Below are 11,013 nucleotides of genomic sequence, written 5' to 3'. Positions count from 1 at the left end.
GGGCCCATGACCATCAATCCAGGAAGACCAAAAGACACCTTGGCTTTTTGTGAACCAGAGGTTGAGGTATTCACACCAGTTCAGCAATGACTTCAGCAGCAGCCATGGAAAGTAACAGAAATGAAAAGATAGAGATGTATAGAAAGTCCCCTTTCCTCACCTGGAGAACAAAAGAAATGAGAAAAGTAAAGTTGACCCCAAGGTCATATTAGAGCTGCCCTACAGCTGTAGGTAACCAATGACTTGACACAAACCACAACCCACCTTTCTGAAACTTGGATCTCCTGTAAAGGAGAAGTAACACTTTTCCTCCTTGCTTCTCAGAGTTGTCTTGAGCTTTTCACTGTGCTCTTTGTATATTGTAAGATACTATGCAAATTTAAGTTGTTTTAATAGTATTCATTAAAAATAATAAAGACTTGTCCCATCTCATAGAGGAGAAAACTGAGGAAAAGATTGCTGAAGTCATTTGCTTAAAGTCTAGCCAGGGGTAGTATGTCGGTTTCCAATTTCCAGCCCAGTGGAGGTCGAACTCTCAGTCTTTTTCTCTAGCTGTGGAAGTGGTCTTGATTGAGACACTGATCACCCAAAGCTCTTGGTCTCAAGGATGGCAAACATGTGACCATGAGAGGCTCTTTTAGGGCCATCTGCTCACCCCCAGAGACTTGGTCCCAAGCCCTATGTACTTGGGTGGGAGGGCTATTCCTCTGGGACCCACCAATGGATGACAGAATCATCATACTGGGAAGACTGCATCCTGGGCATGGCTCTAGAGTTGCTGAGAAGAAAGAGAAGGATCTACCTCTGCTGAAGGAAAGGATCTGGGCTGTGAAGGTCACCAGTGGACAGTTCTGAGCTCTCACAACCTTTGAAACCAAACTGACTTTGGATCAAAATCCCCAGAAGGTTGGGGTGACTTTGGATTTCAAGAAGTAACATGTGACCTTTGCTAGTGCAGATTAAGAGGCCACCATTTTAACTTTTCAGGATTCTTTTACAGGTAAAACAATCCCATTATTTGGCCTCCGTGACCCAGCTGACCCTTTGTCCTTGAGATAGACATGGCTTTCTCATGGTCTCTTAAGAGAACTTGCCCAGTAGTGGGTTTTTAATTACTAGGATCAGTGGTTCCTATCATTGGTTGACCTCTTTGGTTGGTCAATGAGGGAACATATGAGGCAGTCTCCTGATAACCACGTGAGCATGACAAGAGGTCTGCGTTCAACTGGATCTGCGTTCAACATGTGTGCCCATTCCTAAACATCATCATTTCATTTTCAACCCACAGTCTTCCCATACCCAGATTTTCCACCACCCAAAGCAGCGATCCTCAAGCATTAGTATACACAAGAACCTGGAGCACTTGCTGAAAATACAGATTCCCGTACCCAGAGAGCCAGATGCAGTCCCCTTGGGGTGGAGCTTAAGAATTTGCTTTTGAAGAAGAGCTCTGGTGTTTTTAGGTAATACTTAAAGAAAGACAATTCTAGAACAGTGATTCTGAAATTCTAATATGTAAGTGAATTATGGACAGCTTGTTAAAATGCGTGTCTTTACTCTAAAGGTCTAGTGTGAAATCTGAAATTCTGCTTTCATATAATCTCCCAGATGGAGCTGATGCTTCTGGTCCTTTCTGGCCACAGTTTGGGTCACCAGGGTCCAAAGGATGTCCAACACATATCTGGGCCCAAGAGAGAAATAATGCCACAAACCTAATTCTCTGTGAGCCCCCTCTCTCACCTCCAGCCAGAAGGGTCCCTATGGACAAGGGGATACTGCTCTGGCTTGTGTGTCCTCATATGCTTACTATGGAACTCTGTCCTGATCTCAAGCCTCCACTAGCCCTGCTATCAGAGGTACTTTTCTGTGTGAAGTAGCAAATAGAAAAAAGAAACATAATACATGAGGGTGATAAAACACTAGAAAGGAAAACCTCAGAGGTTGTATAGTTTTTATCTATAGAACAGGTCAAGAAATGTATATACATAAACTTTTAGACATTCCTCAGAAGATAAACAGACTTCCAAAGTTCCTCCCAGGTTTGGGATCTCAAATTCTTTCAGATATTGTTATATCGATATGACATATATTCATATTGCCTCATTAATTTTTTTTAACTTAGCAAATAAGTCACATTTAAATTTTCTCCTGAAAGAATTAAAAAGATGAACCTTGGCCTCTTTCTATAGTCAATTTTTTTGTCTTAGGGTTAAAATGTCTCCCCCAAGGATAGAAAATTGTACTCAGTGATACTGCCTAGAGCTCATACTGTTCCTCCCTTCTTTCACCTCTGGCTCAAGTGCACCCTAGTCTCTGATGCATCTCCAGCTCCCATACTCAGTAAACTACAGCGCAGGGAGCACTGATCTATGCGCCTGCTTCTCAGACCAGATTTTCTGAGCTATGCCAAGGTGAGGACCTGGCCCTTTTAATCTCTGAATCCATAACAACCGGTCTGTGGTGATGTGCAAAGATGACCACTGAGAAAGACTCAAATGTGCTGGCTGAAGCAGCACCAGTAAACACCATAGCCTCTGCAGCAGACACATCTCAGTGAATAAATGTTGTGCAATGTTCCACAGTCTCTCAGTGTCACATGAGATATCTGTTCCCCCATAGGGAGCACAATACTATGTGGGGACACTGATTTGCAAGGGGTAGATTGGTGCATGGTCTCTGCTGGGTATGAGCAGTGCAACTTTTTGCAGGCTCTGCACTGTTCAGAAATTGAAGTTGGCTGGGTGCCTCCAGTGTCCTGTGCTGACCAGCTGGCCTGGGGCTTTTCCTAGCAAGCGTCTTCTCTCAGTCTTCTCTCAAAGTGTGCACATCTCTTCTTGGGCACCCAGGCAATGGGCTGAATAAACATCTCTCCCCTCAAAGGCCTGGGCAACAAGCATTCCCTCCAGGGGGCTGGGTTTGGAAATTCCCACTTAATATGACACCCCTTCTTTCATCTGATATTTCCTAACTCTGGAGTGGTGTTTCACAATCTCTTTACCACCAAGGAGGCTTAGACAATTTTCCCTTGCTATGTTTTAGTATGGCTCAAACTGCCAAACAATCCTCTAAATTATCATTTGTTTTCTTATGCTTTTCATCAGAGATATGTATAATATCAGCATGAAGAAGACAAAGTTATATAATTTTCAATATTGGAAAATAAGTCACAGCCCCAGTTGAGATCTCAGTCTGGGTTAGCTGTCCAGAAGGGTGTTAAAACTCAATTCATAGGAACAGTTGTCTGTCATCCATTCTCCTGCTAGGGTAGATGCTTGTGTCCTTTAGAACCACTGACCACTGGAAATATGTGATTCATAAGCTTGTGGTTAGAAATGAGATGTAAAAAGACTCCTTGTTCCTTGGGTTACCTCTCTTGGGCCAATTAAGAGCAGGCACAGGGAGAAAGGAATCCAGGGTTATGCCTTAATCACACAAAGATCTGTCCACAGACAACACCTCAAGGAGGTAGGGCCTGCCCACCTGAGTCACTACTGTCTACATAAAGCAACCTAACCACCTGTCTCACTTTTAGCTCTTCATGACTTGTGCAATCAGTCTCCATGGCATGGACTGTTTTCCCAACTGTACCCACACTGAGACACTAGGTCAGGGAGCAGGATTATCTGAACTTTCTCTCATCCCTGGATCTACTTCTTGGCATTCTGGTGTCCAGGAGCTCCCTGTAGCAGTGAGTTCCAGATCTAGGAAAGCACAGCTCCGCTGTGGCCTCACAGGCCAGGAGGTGCCTCACTGAACTGGTTCTGCATGGTTCCAGGGACAAGCCAGGAGGAGTAAAGACCCTGCTTTTTCAGCCATTTCAACATTTTAAAAGAATAACTTAATTCCCTGAATTAAACCCTTAAGTTTCTTACAGTGGTACTTTATGTTTTTCTAAGCACAACTCAAATATCTCTTACTTTTAGAAAACTTTCTGAGTCTCCTAGAAACCACAGTTTCCTCCCTGACTTATAGCATTTTGTATTTTTTGTTTTTTAGCACTAACCACAAAACCCTATCTTTCATAGCTGCTAAAGTTCCTTCAGCACAGGTGCCACTCTTGCCCCCTCATCCCACACTGGACCTAGTGATATTCCTTAAACACAGCAAGGTTTCAACAAATATTTGTCGAAATGCCTTGGAGTTTGGCTTTTAAAATATTTAAGATTTAATACTGAAAAAGGTAGAAATTTGAAGTGAAGAAAACACAGTCAAAATGACAGAAGGTAGAAATGGGCAGAGCAAGTAGAAGGAAAAAAAAACCTGTCTTTGTGGAACACTAATAAAGAACAACAATTATTTTCATATTCTAAAAAAATTTCCTCAACTAGGCTGTAGGGATCAAAATTTCCACATATTTATAGATGAATTTTTATGTATTATTTAAGACTTGTTAAAATGCAAAGATCCTGGGCTTAGGAAGAAACTAATACTTTAGCAAGAATATCTGAAATAAAAAAATATCTACCAGTAATTGAAACCACTTAGTTATCAGGTACTTTATACATAGCACTCCATCTAACCCTCCCAACAAAACAATGTCATGCAAAAGATGAGGAACTAGGGTACAGATTGGTGAAATCCTGTAGTATAAGACACAGAGGCAAGACATGGCAGAGTAAAAATTCACACGTATGAGGGGGAATCCCAAAAAAACCCCCTGAAATTATCTTTTGGAGGGCAAGTCCCTTGTAGTATAGGCTTCCCCCATTAGGTAAGTGTTCTAGAAACCCATTGGGCATCAGTGTACCAGCTAGCGTGGTAAGAGGCTGTATTGTGAAACATCCTGAGTTGCAAACAGGTGATTGTTTCTTCCACCATGACAATGCACTTGCCCAAACCACACTGAATGTCTAACAGTTTTTGACCAAAAGCGGTATGATCCCTGTGCCCTATGGTCCCTGTTCACCTGAAGTTGCTCTGAGAGACATTTTGTTGTTGTGGCTATTTCCCTGGATGAAAAAAATTCCCAAAGAGAAACATTTTGCTGATGTGGAAAAGGTAAAACAAAAAATGGCAGGAGCACTAAAAGGCATCAAAATTGATGAATTCAAAAACTGTTTTGAGAATGGAAAAAGCATCTTGATAGGTGTATTGCATCAGAGTGTACTCTGAAGATGACTAAAGCTTAAACATGTAAGAATACTTACACAATTTGAAAAATAAACTCCATGGGGGGGGGTCCCCCCCCATAGGTCTCCTGAGTTTTACCACCGTGCACATTTCCATCTTCACTGTGGCTATCACCCAAGAGAATGAGACTCAAGTACTTACCAGTATTCACCAAGGAGAATAGGAAAGTTGGCATGGCCAGAACTGGATCACAACCCAGGGAATGCAAGTCTGGGTTGATTATGGCATTGGAAGACCAATTTAAATTTAAATTGGTTTGAATTTAAAAAATAAAAAAGGCAACTTCTTCGGGTCCCCTCCCACTGTGGGAGTTTATCTGTTCTCTCAATAAATCCCGCTAAGAAAAAAAAAAAAAAGAGCAAAATGCCCAAATGAAATGTAGGTGATGCTCATATATAGCTTTATTTTTACCTCAAAGTTTGTCTTAGCTCATCTTGGGCGTGTGAAGGGAATGGTGAAGAAGATCCTGTTAGAGGTTCATGAGAGAGGCAAGGTGTGAGTGGGGAGAAGGGAGCAACTGGACAGACTGGGCTGTATCCCGTAGAGTTCTGGGACAAAGAAGGAACATGTCCATGTGGGGAGGGATTAGCATGAGTGGTGTCAGGTGTCACAAAGAAGACCAAAGAAAGGACTCTGATGACCATGGAGAGACAGTATAAATTGAGTGGCAGAAGGAAATGGGATTGCAGAAGTTAAAGAATGATGAACATGGAGGAAACGTAGATAAATGCAGACCACTTATCTCACTGCAGCAAAGGAAAGAAGATGGAGTTACATAGCTAGAGAGAAGGAAATAGATTTATGCTTTTTTTAAAAAGAGAAATACAAAAAAGTCCAATTCTAGACACTATAATTGGTGAGGAATGGGCTATTTTTCCTAGAGAAATATTTTTGAATTATTTGTCTGTTTTTCTAGCTGGGATCTCAGCTCCCTGAAGGAGGGGACCATGTTGGCCATGCCCACCCTGAATCTATGGAAACCAGCAAAGTCTCTAACACAGTACCTTGATAAAACTTGCTTCTGATTGACTCTTCCGTTCAATATTTGGGTAGTATATGTTTAATGAGTATCTTCAATGGTCCAGAGAGTTTTTCTATTGCAGAGAAAGAGTAATTTCCACAGGCAGTTTGAAAAGACTTAGGCTTCCAAAGAAGGTGCCATCTCAGTTCAAGAAAACAAAAGAACCAGCTAGGCTCTTTTCAACAGCCAAAGGACAGATTCTTTAAGGATGGTGTTAAACTTTCTCTTCCTGCATTTGTAATGGGATCATATCTGCATTCTCCCATATACCTAGTATGCAAAGATTCAGTGTCTTCATTTCTCTAGAACTGGTGTTCTTCCTTATAAGTCCCTCATCCATAAACTTAGTCAAGCCCAATAAACAAGATCATGAGGAGCCTTTTGTGCCCTTCCAAAGAAATTTAGATTTTATCCAAAAGATGAAGAGGAATTGTTAAAGATTATCAAGTAGGAACACTGTAGTCAGAGTTTTGTGTTAGAAATATCACTGAGGAGGCAGTATAGGAGAAGGCTGGGCATGGAGCAAGGGAGTGAGACCAACTGCTCACATAAAGGTTGTGAGGCAATTGCCACAGTCTAGCCAAGATATGAAATAGGACAGTGGGAGTGGAAATGGACAAAGGGGACAACAAAGACATGTTTAGAGATGTCAGAAATTGGGCATTAATTAAATATTAATAGGAGGCATACAGAAGAAGAAAGACTCACTGTTTATCAAAGCAGTGAAGTGCTGGATGCTGACAGCAAATAGCAAAGAAAATGCTTCTTTTTGTGGAGGGAGGGGAAGTGCGAAAATAAAGGGGAAAGAAGGTGGCATTCCTGGATCTCCATGTAATGACCACCTCCCAGTATCTCATTCCAGGAGTTTCAGATTTTAAGGGTCAGGACCTCCATTTAGGAATCTCTCTGTGGTGTTCTACAGGGACAGATTGTGGCCTTTAGGCATGATCACTTTTAGGTCGCTTTCTAAGCAGTGGAGTTCCTGTCATGAGAAGGGGAATATTTTTGTTCTTTAGGGATTCACTAAAGTGAACTGGGGGAATGAGTAATGACAACACTATGTTGACCCCAAAGATGACAAGGGACAGAATGTGAGATAATGGGGTTCCTGAAATCCCTGTGACAGATAAGCCCACTCTTATCTTTTCATCAGCCTCTGGTCCCTACTCAATCCTTCTCCAGTCCTAACTTCATTAATCCTAAATCTGAGCTCAGTATTGCCAGCCCCTCTAGGAGTAAATCAAAGACTGATACCACAGCAATAAGAGAAGCAGGGTAAGGACTCAATAAGTCAGCCAAAGAACAGGGACTAGAAAAGGAAGAGATAGAAACAAGCAAGGTAATAGAAAATCTAACTATCATTTGGATAGTTCCCTCCATTCTCTTGTGCATACCAGTCATTTGCAGACTACCTATCATCTTTTTTTGAGTTGGAGTCACTCTGTCACCCAGGCTGGAATGCAGTGGCACACTCACGGCCACACCAGCGTCAACCTGCTGGGCTCCAGGGATCCTTTTAACTCAGCCTTCCAAGTAGCCGGAACTACAGGTGCACGCTACCACGTCCGGCTTTTTTATTATTATTATTATTTATTGTAGAGACGGTCTCACCAGGTTGCCCAGGCTGGTCTAGAACCTGCGGGCTCAGTCAATCCACTCACCTCGGCCTCCCAAAGTGCTGGGATTACAGGTTGAGCCACCTAGCCTGGCCTATCATCTTTTTAATGTCTTAAAAAACAAATAAAAACTCGAACCTGCTTTTGAGAAACTTTCAGAAAAAACAGAGACGTGTTTTCAGGACCAAGGACAGCAGAACATGGCCATCCCCACAAAGCAGGAAACCCTCACCAAGACAGAGGAAATGTCACATCTCGAATATGCTGAAGAGACAAAGAAAGAGTCAAGGGTCATAGTCATCGAGGGAGTGTTCAGGTGAGGTATAAAGGGGCTCTCTATGGGGATTGAACACCTAGTCCAACCTCCTCAGAGAAAGTATACTGAGCTAGAGAAGGAAATTCAATTATACTTTCAATATAGCCAACTGTCCTCTTCTGACATTGATTTTTAAGGGAATTTATAGAATTTTGAGACTTTTTCAAATTCTTTGGGGGAAAGTGCATATAAATAGAACTCTCAGTTCATGGATCTAGAAACTGTCTTACAAATAATAAAGCTGCTGACCCAGGATTAGTCTTTGGACAACCTGACTTTTGTGCAGTATTTTTTTTCCCCTTACACTTGGTGAATTGGTTTAAATCTGGATTCTGTTTCTGGCTCCACCTTAGTACATTACTCAATCATTCTGAGCCCTGGTTTCCTTCTTTGAGTTGGGTACTTCCTATGTGTCAGGCATTATTATTAGGGAATGAAAAACAAAAACAGTCTCTGATCTTAAGCAGCTCCTTAATCTAGCATAAAAATATCAACAATTCAACAATACTAGATAAAAGTGCAAAAGTAGTACAGAAAAAACCATAAATAATCTGGAGCTGGGAGCAAGATTAGGAAGACTTTACAGTATAAGCAAAGTGAAATTCCAAAAGAAGAAACAGCAAAGGCATCAGGCTGGGAAACAGAATTAAACTTAGAATTAAACCAATACCTTAGTTCTGATGGATGGTAACTTTGGAAGTGGGGGAGAGCTAGAGTAACAAAACCTACCATATGCAGATGCTGTGACTGTCAAATAAGGCAAATCACTACAGATAATCATTAGCTACTATTATGCCAACAGCTATTATATGAGGACAAAAAACCTATTTATTTGTTTATTTGTCAGAGTCTCACTCTGTTGCCCTGGCAGGCAATCCTTCTCCCTCAGCCTTCCAAGTAACCAGAACTACAGATGTACGCTACCACACCCATTCATTTCTCTCTCTCTCTCTTTTTTTGGATTTACTGTAGAGATGAAATCTCACCAAGTTGTCCAGGCTGGTCTCGAATCCCTGGGTTCAGGCAATCCTCTCGACTCTGCCTTCCAAAGTGCTGGGATTATAGGCATGAGCCACTGAGCCTGACCTCCCCGCCCCCGCCCAGGATACATTGCACATTTTATTTACATTTTAAGACTAACTTTAATCTCAAAATCACATTTCCCTACACGTATTTCCTTTATGTTTACTTCACTTAAACTTAAATGTATGGTTTGTTAAACAAAGACTCTAAACAAATAATTATCATATCTGTTACATGTAACACACAGGAACAGCTTTTAACAGAAATTCATCAATCCCCTCCAACATTTTTTATTATAAATACAGGTATTAAAACAATCCTGAACATATTTTGACTACTAGTAGTCAGCACCCACACTGCTTCAAAAATTGACACAATTTATGACAATATTCACTATACCTGCTACTTTAAACAATTTCAACTGCAGCTCTTTCACTAAGCAAGATGGATAAAGACTGCCATTTGTTTTTCTTTCTTGAGATTTTTACTTTTCAGAAAAACACATGCTTCCACTGCCAGCTGACACTTCTTACTATGCTTTCATCTTGTAAACCTGAATTCTATTTTGAGTACTCCAGGTTTATGTTTAAATGACAGTGCCTTAACAAGAGAAAAAAGTATGCTGCATTTTTCCTCCTGTTACCTGAAAACGTAATGGGTGTACATATAATATATATATATATAAATTTTTGGAGTTGGAGTCTTACTCTGTCGCCCAGACTGGAGTGCAGTGGCCGCTCCTGGCCACCGCAGCCTCGACCTGCTGGGCTCCTACGATCCTTCCGCCTCAGCCTTCCAAGTAGGTGGAACTACAGGCGCGTGCTACCATGCCCAGCTAATTTTTTTTTGATTTATTGTAGAGATGAGGTCTCGCCAAGTTGCCCAGGCAGGTCTCGAACCCGTGAGCTCAGGCAATTCACTCACCTCAGCCTCCCAAAGCACGGGATTACAGGCTGAGTCATCAAGCCCGGCTTTTAAATATATTCTTACAAATGTCTAGGTCATGTTTACCAGCTGGAATTCTTTTACTTAATGTGTGGGTATTTCGCATTGTGATATTTAATCAAGACATTAACTTGAGTAAAATGTCGCTGATTTAAGACAAGTTTGAGATTCACTAAAATTAATTGTTGTATGTTTGTCCTTCTGGTGGTTGTGAAAGCTTCATACTTTCTTTGGACATCATTAGATGTCTTAGCTCTTGAAGTACAACTTTAATGCTATATGAATTTTGCCATTTTGCTAACACTGGTATGCTCTGTGCATCCACCATCCCACTGGAATTATTTATTCCACTCATCTTAATTTTTTTTTTTTTTTTTTTCCGAGTTGGAGTCTCACTCTGTCACCCAGACTGGAGTGCAGTGGCCGCTCCTGGCCACCCCAGCCTCAACCTGCTGGGCTCCGGCGATCCTTCCGCCTCAGCCTTCCGAGTAACCGGAATTACAGGTGCACGCTACCATGCCCGGCTAATTTTTTGATTTATTGTAGAGATGAGGTCTCACCTGCCCAGGCGGATCTCGAACCCGCGGGCTCAGGCAATCCACTCACCTCAGCCTCCCAAAGGCGCGGGATTACAGGCTGAGCCACCGAGCCTGGCTCATCTTAATCTTTGTTACAAATCTAACTGATCAAGGAGCTTCTGGGTATTTAGGTCCACAGTCTACTTTCAGGCTATATATTGTTTTCATAATTTATCTGTGGAGACCGTCATCTTCTCCTGCAGCCTGACGCAGCTGAGCACCTGGCTTTTAACAAACACTTATGGAATACCTCTGTGTGTTCACAATACTAGAAACAGCTTCTTCTCCTTTTGGTCCCTTCCTAAAGAAGTAGAGCGAGTGTGGGAATCAGGAAAATCAAGTTCTGTACTTTCCTCATCTATGAAAAATCAGTCAAGAGGTAAA

The 11,013-nt window shown here is 41.7% G+C and overlaps 1 pseudogene; it reads right to left on the bottom strand.

Annotated features, from left to right (window-relative positions):
- Positions 1-10,229: 10,229 nt before the first annotated feature.
- Positions 10,230-10,797, bottom strand: LOC110594609 (annotated as a pseudogene).
- Positions 10,798-11,013: the final 216 nt, after the last annotated feature.

The sequence above is a fragment of the Carlito syrichta genome, unplaced genomic scaffold (genome assembly GCF_000164805.1).
Source record: "Carlito syrichta isolate Samal-C Ts95f unplaced genomic scaffold, Tarsius_syrichta-2.0.1 Scaffold316474, whole genome shotgun sequence".
NCBI classification, from domain to species: domain Eukaryota; kingdom Metazoa; phylum Chordata; class Mammalia; order Primates; family Tarsiidae; genus Carlito; species Carlito syrichta.
Note: the sequence above shows the minus strand (reverse complement) of the source record. Positions and strands in the feature narration are given on the sequence as shown.